Raw genomic sequence first — 11,400 nt, 5'->3', positions numbered from 1 at the left:
TCACCTATAAATCAAATGATTTAATTGGTAAAAATAAAATATAATTTACTTTTTTAACTTATTTTTACAATAAATTAAAAATATTTTTGTTATCTATTTATAATTTATTCATTACCAACTAACGGTATTTTTATAATTTTTGAAATTGTTGATTTATTATATATAAAATTAGTTTTTTTTTTTGAACAAGTTAAGAGACTAAATTCTATTTTATTTTTATCAATGAGATCTTATGACTGATAAATGGACATATTTGATACGATTGGCATAAATACTGGATCAAACTGAAAATATTTTAGTATAGAATGTATATGACAAACGACCCATAATTCTTGGTGGAAAAATATATTGTCTCTTACAAAAATAATTCTTATCTCTTGCTAAAATAATAAAAATGTTTTTTCTTTCGACAAGAATCCGTTATTTTTGAGTAATTTGTTAGAGCATCTCCAATATACTAAAATGAAGTGCTAATGCTATAATTTAGTATTAAGTCTTAAAATGCAACTCCAATGCAGTGTTATAGTTTGTGCTAAATTTGCATATGCGATATCGCGTGCTAAATTTAGCACAGACTATAGCATATGCTAAACTACAACAACCAATAGCATTTTTTTATTAATTACAATGTACCACAGTTTTTTTTTGCATTTATTATTTTAATATTTTTTTACCTTTTTACTTTCTTCATTTTAAATTTTGTGCTTCAATTTAATTTTACGGATTTGATTTGATTTTTTTAATAGTAGACCATATATTAATATAATTATTTTTATATAGTTCATCGATTCTCTTAATTATTTCTTTTGAAAAGCTCATTATTATACCAAAAAATATTACATTAATTTTTGTTTAAAAAATTATCAAATAATTAGAAATTAATAAAATTCAGAGATAATTATCTTAATAATAATTATAATACTTATTTTCAACTTTGTGCATTGGAGAGAAAATTAAAATGCTATGCTATTTATAGCATTTTACTATTTTTTCATGCTAAATTTAGCATTAAAAATAGCACTCCACTTAAGATGCTCAAATACATGTCATTCTCTCATTATTCAAGTATAAAATCTTCATGTTTTCAGGAAAAAAAAAGTATAAAATCATCAAATTATATACTCCCTCCGTCCCGTTTAAGAAGGGACATATCTCAATTTTTTTTGTCCCACATAAGAAGGCCAAATCATGAATTTTGTGCCATTTTACAAGGAATTCTCTCTTATACCCCTATTTTCTCTTTCTATAATTAAAGTTAATACTCTTCACACAAACTACAAGACAATAATTAATAGGGATAAAATAAGAAAAACCAAGAGTAATTAATATTTTCTTAATCTATGTGTAAAAGAGGTATGTCCCTTCTTAAGTGGGACGGAGGGAGTATACTTTATTTAGTAGATGAGTGTAATAAATTGATAATGTAGACAATACATGTCATTCTCTCATTATTCAAGTATAAAATCTTCATGCTTTTAAAAAAAGAGAGTATAAAATCTTCAAAAATTATATAGTTTATTTAGTAGATGAGTGTAATAAATTCATAATATGGACAAGTCATTTTCTATATGGTAAGTAGATTTCGATCGATTTGAAGATATTTATATAAGGTATTGGGATAATAGACACCGGAAATATCTAAACTATTAAAATATATTAATTTAGTGACTAATTTGACTTTTTTTATTTTAATTACAAAATTTTCATTTCTTTTCAATTTAATTATTAAATTTTAATTTTAATTTTTTTCAATTAGATTACCAAACTTTATCTGTCAATTGAATTTTAATTTTTTTTTATAACTTGCCAAAACAATTCCTTATTGAATTGAAATTATGCATAAGTAACAGATTTTTATGAAAATAAGAAAAATAATTACCAAGCGATAAAATTTGACTGCCGCATCATCATTTTTGGTCGCAAACCCAATACTATTGAAATAATTTTCAAGTGAACCAAAATTAGAAGTCGGTTAACAAAATAAAATATAGCGATAGTTTGGATACCATTAGTGTTTATTACCCTTGATCCATAGTTATGGCTGAGGTCCAAATAAATTGCAGCCTAGCTAAAAAAATATTGCAGATGTTTATATTTCATGCACCAAGTCGTTTATTTAAGAAAATAAATGAATATGCAAATCTAATAGGTAGGTAGATTTTCTTTTGCATGTGAGACATTACAGACACAAAGGAATCATCAGGAATACACTTTGCATCAAGAAAAGCACATACACATTGTAAATTAATAAATTTCCAAACCAGACAAAAATAAAAAGAAGAGAGACTTAAACCTTGTAACACGCATCTGAACGTATATAATATATGTTTGATAATAAATACTCCCTCCGTCCCGTTTAAAAAGTCCCATATTCTATTTTGGGATGTCCCATTTAAAAAGTCCCATTACTATTTTTAGAATACTTTTTCATTGAATACCCCATTTTACCCTTATTTTAGTTATCTTAAAAGAGCTCTATGGAAAATTTCACTATCATTAATAGGGGCAAAACATGAAAAAACATGAAAAGACAAGAATAATTAATGTTTTCTTAATCTGTGTGTAAAGTCAAATGGGACTTCTAAAGTGGGACGGAGGGAATAGATAAATGGAACTTTATGAAAAGGTATAAAGGTGTAACCAAAAAATAATAAATGTAGAAATTGGAAATTACAAATTACAAATTACAAATTTAATATAAAAAGAAGGTGAGAACTAACTAAGCCATAGATAAACATAATGCTTAATCACCTCAAAAAAAAAACCAGAATTTTACGTGTTATTTTAAATTTAACCAAAAAATTTAAAAAATTATTTTAGTCTATGTTTGTAAGTATATATTAATGATAGCCAACTATTCAATTTAAAAACTTATTAATCTAAAAAAGTCAAATCTTTAAATTATTACAATTTTAATTTTATCTATTAATTTCATCAATTTAATTTTAATCTTAATAAGTACTTTTTCCTTGAAAAAATAATTTGGTTAGAATTGAAAACATTTAATTTCTTTTACCTTTTTTAAATGAATAAAATATTAAATTAAATAAATGTATATAATTAAAAAGTACAGAGAATAAGTTAAAACTGACAATTTTTGAAATCTTTTGTTATATATAAAAGTCTTATCCTCTGAAAACCCCCCACCTTTTAACCCCAATTCATTTGCACTCCCACATTGTAAAACCACCAAATATACCCAAATTATCACCTTTCGATTTCAATTGCACCCTCAAATATTAAAATCCACACCTTTTAGTTTCAATTACATCCTTAAGTATTAAATTGATCTTTTTGCCAATACTTCACATTTTAATAAATATTCTAAATAGTCCTTAATGTTAAAATTAAAATAAAAAAGACATCTTCCTAAAAATTTAAAATTTAATAGTTATTTTTATTTAATAAAAATAAATATTACTACTGTCCAATTTAATCTGGACAAAAAAACGTAACTCAATCCAGCCTCAAATCACCAAAAATTTCTTAATTGGGTTTCTTAATTTCACCATTTTCTCAACCTGGGTCACTCTTTTTATTGTACTGAAAACTTCAATCTTGGTTAATGAATGTCATTTGTTGTTTATTGGTGGCATTTTACAGAACATCATAATTACAATGCTTTAGGATCACTTTCTTTTCGTCCAAACTAAAACAGAAAGTTCTCTTCTTTCTCATGGAAAAAACCAACACAGATCAATTAAGCTCCATCTTCGTCTTCGTCGGCAGCTCGTTCGTTAGTTCATTTTCAGCAGCAGATTTATTTCCCTCTTCTGGCTTGGTGGCTTCAGCTTCTCCGACAACAACACCAACAACTGGGTCTTCGTCCTCTATTTGTCAGCCTGTTCGTGCAGCTGGGTCTGTTTGTGTGGCTGGATTCGGCAACGATTTCATTTTCTCCGGCAACAAATGAGGATGGTGGTGGCTGGAGATAAGAAGGCAGTGTGATTTGAACATTCATTTTTAATCGGTAGTGAAATCTGATGATGGTGGTGGATGAAGATGAGGAGACGGTGATAGCAGGTGGTTCCGAGATGGATGGCGGCTGGAGTTGCAAGGAAGAAGATGGATTTAGGGTTTTGTAAAATTAAGTTTTAACTTTTTGATTTATTAATTTTTTAATTTTTTAATTTTTTGAGTTTTTAATTTTTTTTAATTTTTTTGTCTTAATGTCCATTTGTCACTTATGTGTTATTTTGTAATTTTTTAAAATTACCACATCATTAATTTATAACATGATAATTTTTATTTATATTAAATAAAAAATTATTATTAAATTTTATTTTTATTTTAAAATAAGAGTTTTTTTTATTAAATATAACATTAAGCAATATTTAGAATATATGTTAAAATTAAAGTATTGATGTGAACTATTTTCAAATGAAAAGAGGTCAATTTGATGCTTGAGGGTGCAATTGAAACCGAAAGGTGCAGATTTGGGTAAAATTGGTGATTTTACAAGGTCAGGGTGCAAATGAATTGGGGCTAAAAGGTGGGGGGTTTTTCAGAGGATTAGCCTATATAAAAATAACACGTAAAGATTTCATTTTTTTGGGTGATTAAACGTATATGTAAATGAGGTGATTGGTTTTTTGAGTTATTATATTATCATTTTACTCTTTCGATCCATAATATTTATCGTTTTTGAAAGAAAAACAATTCATATAATACTTGTCACTTTAAAATACAAAGAAAACATTTATTGTGTTCTTTTTCAAGTTTATCTTCATCAATAGATAATTTAGCCGCCTATAGGTGGTAGGGTAGTCACTCACTGGAGGCATGAGTACGGTGTTCGGGGTGTAGCAAGAAAAAAATGCATGGGAAAGAAGGTCAGATTAACCCCGAAAAAAGTGATCCAAAAATGTAGTAAGATTAAAAAATTAACTAAAAATAGTAGTAGTAATTTATATAAAAAATTTAATAAAGAGTAAATTACGCTAAGGTCCTTGAGGTATATCGTAATTAACAGTTTGGTACTTCTTATTTTAAAAGTCTACTTAATGTTCTCTCAGTTTTAATTCCGTTAACTATTAGATCCCTCCATTAATTTCGACACTTATTTTTAGATAATTTGGTACACCTTTAGTTTTGTGAACGATTTGGTCCCTCACTTTTAAACGATTTAGTACTCAAGTTTCAATCCGTTAAACGATTTAGTCCCTCAAATTAACAGAAGGATCTCTCAGTTAACGAAATTAAAACTGAGGGACCATTAAATAGATTTTTGAAACAAAGAGTATCAAACTGTTAATTATGGTACATCTCAGGGACCTTTAAATAATTTGCTCTTTAATAAAAATGCATATATATCAAGACATATATATTGTTTTTTTTTTGATAATTGGGGAGGGGGAGCGTTTGTGGGAAAAATCGAACCCACGACCTAGCAGTTTGCTGCCTAGCGCTTATACCATTTGAGCTATAGCTCCTTGGTTATTTATTGTTTTTTAATTAGTAGCCAAAAGAGACAAATATTATAAATGGAGGGAGTATTTTTTTGTGATCACATTTCAACTTATTTATTTCAGTAATTAAATTTTAATTATTTTAACAGAATTTCTTTATGTCAATATTCATACGTTGTAATCTGATTTTATTTATTTTTAGCACGTGGTAATCTATTTTTTGTCGATTCGTTGTGTTTTTTGAACTATGTACTAATAATAAATTTTCAGATAATCATTAGACTGTACACTGTGGGAGGCTAACTTAATTTGATATTATGGTGCATTATCTTCGGTCTCTAAAATATGGTGGAAGTTAAGTTATTGAAGAAATTAGACCGTATACGGTGAAAGGATAACTTAATTTGATATAATAGTGCATAACCTCCGGTCTTAAAAATACGGTGGAATCTGAGCGTGTTTCACTTTTAGATTTTCTTCTTTCTATTTTACGGTAGGCTTGCTGAAGGCTATAGGTTTGCTGGCTTTGGTGGGTTTGCAGGTGATGAGCTTATCAAAGGAAAAATTAATAAATTATACTTGCAGATTCTACAAATTCAGATATACTTTGTTAAGCTGACTTTAATTCTTTTAATTGCTTCCACTTTTAGTTTGTTGTTCCTCGATGGCAAGTGTTTATTACATGTATTGATTGTATAATATTATATTTACAACAAACCAATGAGCATTTACAATAGAAATTATTTTAATTATTATTTAATTTTTTTAAATAGTTAACGCATCATTAGTTTATTATACGAATGATATGGCGCAACGGTTGCATGCAATAATATTTTTTAGGCAAATAGGTTCTGTTCTTTTTCTATTATGTTAGCTGAGCACAAGTATAGAAAAATTGTTGTGCTCGCCTGAAGTAAGCTGCTCACCGAGACGAGCACGTTGAAGAATTTGGCCATCTTGGCTAAATCATACAGATTACATTTTGTCAATTTGTCCAAACAATTCAATTGAGCACTAATTTTGGCCATTTAATTTCAAATTGAGCAATAATTACAAATTAATATTCATGTTGGAATATGCATTTTATCTTCATGTTTTTATTTTTTAGTGTTTCACGTCACTGATCAGTTCAGTTTCTTCTCTTTCATTTACACAATTTTTTTCAATTTCTTCTTCTATCCAAAGACATTCCTTCATTTTCTCTCATGGATATTGAGATTTCCGAATTTTTACTGCTCCTAGTCGGTTTCAAAATTTACTTATTTGTTGTTTGGTGTTAGCATTCACAAATAAATTTCACTTTTCGAATGTAATATAAAATTAAAGACCAACCAATAGTAAACTAATAGTAATATTTTTTAATAAACTGAAAATAAATCGATAATTAACTACTAGTAAATTTATCTTTAAGTACACTCAAAGTAAACTGATGGTAAACTAAAAGTAAATAAACTAATTTTATACCATGAAAAAATATTGATTGTAAACTAAATAAAATGATTTACTATATCTTTATAATTATGACAGTAAACTAATAGTAAAATTGTAAACCGATAGTAAACTAACAGTAAACTTATTCTTTAACAAGAATTCTTGATCAGCGAGCAACCAGAATTATTACTCATTACATCAAAAAAAATTCATTAACGAAAGATATAAATCCATTGGAAAATCAAAAATACGTATGTCATATGAAATAGTGGTTATTGCTATCTGCTCCAATAACGAATCATTGGTTTAACTGAATAACTAAATAAATTAGATAGACCCCTTTCTTCGTCTCAGGTCGATGGATCTTCTCAATCCGGGAATCCTTTATATGGATAATACATATTCCAGTAAACTAATAGTAATTTAGTAAATTAATTTTTATTAAACTAAAAAAATTTCAAAATGAAACTATTTTTGTTATGTTTTTATAATACTGAATATAAACTAATAGTAAACTAAATAATAATTTAATTTAACATTAAAATTAAAAAATAAACCAATAGTAAACTTATTTTTTTAAGTAAACTTATAGTAAACCAACAAACTTATATGGTAGTAAACTATTAGTAAATTGATAGTCAACTTAAAAAAATTATGAAAATCATATTTTTACAAAGAAAAATTGTATTTTTACAATCAAAAATTCGAGTTTTGCACTTTTTAAAAGTCAAACCGTATTAATCAACCTAAATTGGTGAAACTGTATTTTTAAAATATCTGCGCACTGTATGGATATTTTTTTTTTAAAAGTCCCACACTTATTTTCATATATACGTTTTTGTTCTTCCATTAAAATAAAATAAAAATTATTTAATTAAAATAAAATAAATTACTAATCTATAGTCACCAAAATAAAATAAATTATAATTTAATAATTTTAAAAATCAATTACCCATGCAAATGATTTATGAAAGAGAGGATGAAGGTAGTGGGCAAGATTGACTACAATGCAGATTGTATTCTTTGCCTCTAATGAGATAAAGAAACTTTTTGAAAAGGTTTGATTAAATTTATTGTTTTTGTTATATGTTGTCCCTAACTTGGTCCCTAAGCTCTTTGGCAGAGAATGCTGTCTTACTCTTGATTTTGGCAACTATTTTAATGACAAGCAACCAATTATCCTTAGTACTACTACTTTTCAAAAGAATGCTTTCAACATTAATTATTATTTATAGTTATGGTTATGATCCTCCAGATATAATGTCCAACCCTTACTACTTAATCTAATTGGATTCCATCATTATAGTATATTAACTATCCAATTGAAAGCCTTATGTAAAGAAAAATCCACCATTTTTCTATTTTTCTATAATCTATACTCTATATCTTCTTTTATTAATCATGCACCATTTTTTAATAAAATGTTGAGAACCTTCATAATATTAAAATATTATAATAGTTTAAATTTATGTATGTCTATTACAAATAGAGATAGGCTTAATACATAATTTAACCCCTGAAGTTGTACCATTTTACGTATCTAACTTCTAAATTTAACGGTTTTCCTATCGAACCTCTGAACTTATCAAAATAATCCCTTTTAACCTCTGAATTTGATAATTTGTAAACGTTTAACCCCTACTCGTCCACCTGACTTTGGCGCGTGTGTTTAAAAAAAAATTGGCGCGTTAAGGCGAAAAAGAAAAAGTTAGGTGGACAAAATAAAATGGCTTAATACGTTGTTTGACCCTTGAACTTACTAATATACCTACTTGACCCCTAAATTTTTTGTTCAACTCATCAGACCTCTAAATTTGTTACATTATCCTTCTTAACCCCTAAATTTGAATGTTTTAAATTTATTTTAATTTATATTTCATTTTTAATATATATTTAATTTAATTAATAATTATTAATAAAATAATTTTATATAAAATACTTATTATTTTTCCATACTTTATATTCTTTTTAATATATATCGTTTATTTTGCATTTATTTTGTATAAATTATCAGTTCTAATATAATTCTAATGAAAAATTGTTATATCTTATATATAATTATTTTCATTTAATCTAATATTTATTATATTATATATTTTTGTTAGTTTTAATTATTATTTTCTTGTATAATATTTATTTATTTTATAATTATCAAAGTTTATATATGTTTATTATCTGCTGTTCGAGGATCTCGAAATGATCTTCCAGTTTTGGGGAGAATTCGCAAAACTCCGTTTCCATCGAGAAAATCAAAGCGGACCATGGGGGACTGACCCAAGCTATAGACAAAGAAAGACTTTGATAGATAGAATAAGGCACTATTCATTGAACTTAAAAAGCATTTCGATAGAAAAGCATTATCACTCGAGATGAAAGAATTGAATCACCCTCGGGTCTGGGAATAGAGTCAGAACTAAAAGTGGTAAATCCCTTATGATACACCAGATCCGGCTCGTTTATTGATAGAATGAATAGATCCGCCATTTCTTGAAATCCTCAAATCCATGCATAAAATATTATAAAGGTTAATTTTAAATTAATTTTTCTATTATATGAAAACTATATTAACCAATACAATATAATAGTTTTACTGACCATATGAGCTGTTTCTAACCTGATCATTTAAATCTCATCTTGTTCGTTGTAATAGCAAAATAAATAAAAATAAATATTAAATTAAATAAAAATAATTATTCAGTAAAATATAACTATTCTTCATTGGAATGTTATTAGAACTGATAATATATAAAAAAATAAACAGTATCATTTAAATTAATAGTGTATACAAATAATATTTTATTAATTTTTTAATTATTAATTATTGGTTGAACTAAATATATATCAAAAATAAAATATAAATTCTTTCAATTTACCTACATTTTGTTTTGAAGCATGGCGATCAACTATTTGTTCAAGACAATCCCAAGCAAACGATCAATGATTAGAGTTATATCGAGGTGCTGCTAGCAGGCAGTCGAAGATTATAAGAATGATTGGTCTGGGACCAAATACTTTTGGTTAATTTAGATAAATAACCAAATTAAAATGGCAGACCATTAGCACGTGAAGAAATCGTGTTCAATTTATTTATTCGTTTAAAATTTATGAAAAAATATTGAAGGAAGTGAAGCAACATCTCTAATAAGTCTAATAATGTCTTATTTTGGTGATTTGAATGTTAAATTAGCATTCGGCCACTCTCTCTGATAATGAGAGTTTGACTCTTTCTTCTTCAGGGGCTGATTTTTTTTATCAAGCTTCTAATCAGCTCAAGAGATCTCGTGTGAACTGGAATGCTTTTGGAAATAAAAATTCCAAGATTTTCCTACGGCGGCCTCTATTCATGTCAGGAACAATTTTATGTTGATATTATTGTGGATGGTGGTAATGGGTAGCCGAATTCTTTTGAAGGTGGTGGTGGCCGGACGGAACTGAAGGTAGTCGGGGTATGGAGAAGTTTGAAGCCGTCAGAAATTAATTTTTTTTATTTAAATTAATTAATTAAATTTTTATTATTTATTTAATAATATTTGAGGGTATCTCGAAGATGGTTGATTTTTAAAATATAAATTAAAAAATAAAGAATTGATTTGAATTTTTTTAGAATGAAAAAGAAGTTAATTTAATGCTTTAGGTAGAATTGAAAGTGAAAAGTTTGTATTTAGGTATAATCGGTGATTTTATAACGTGAATGTGCAAACGAAAAGAGGATAAAAGATGGAAATTTTTTCAGACTATTAGTTTAAAATATTTAGTTAATTTAATTTTTCAAAATTAAAAATTTAGTTAATTTAATTTTTTAAAATTAAAAGTTTAGTTAATTTAATTTTAGTCGAGTCATAAGAAATAATTGATGGAATCAACCCAATCGAATTAACTAAAATTTTAATCAAAATCAACCTAAATAGCTAGATTGGTTAATTGGATTTAACCAACCATGCCAACTCCTAGTTGTATATAGGACAATGTCATATACAATATATATACATAAATTTCTAATTGAAGGAATTTCAATGTGTGTATTGCGATTCTAGAAGATCTAATGAAAGAGAGACAACTATAAAGATGAAGCTAATATAGTTAGGATTGAAATTAATGAAGACAAGTGAGAAAAAATGAAGAAAATATGTGACAGTCGTGTGGGTTGGTGACCCTTTTAACCACTCCAGCTAGTGATCTTTTTCTATCCATTTATTTAGTAATTAATTAAAAAGGAAACCTTAATCTTGGAGTGTCAATTTTTGATAATATTCTATGACAATCATTATTTTCATATTTATTTCTCACAATATCTTACATTATCAGTTATATTTTATTCATGAAATAGGTGTGAAATAGAATAAATATTTCGTATAAAATGACTATTTTTTTTATTTTAGTTCATGGCATAGTTATTACATAAAATTACTATTTTATAATTTTATTGAATAAGTATATTCTTTTAAATTAGATAAATAATAGTTATACTATTTTTTATAAAATAGCTATTTTATTTTATGTCATGCCATGAACCAAATATGGCCATCATTCTAGTGGTGCCAATTTTTTTAAATCAATTTAA

The sequence above is a fragment of the Mercurialis annua genome, linkage group LG6 (assembly GCF_937616625.2).
Source record: "Mercurialis annua linkage group LG6, ddMerAnnu1.2, whole genome shotgun sequence".
Taxonomy (NCBI): Eukaryota; Viridiplantae; Streptophyta; class Magnoliopsida; order Malpighiales; family Euphorbiaceae; genus Mercurialis; species Mercurialis annua.
The sequence above is the reverse complement of the archived record's forward strand: the minus strand, read 5'-3'. Positions refer to the sequence as shown.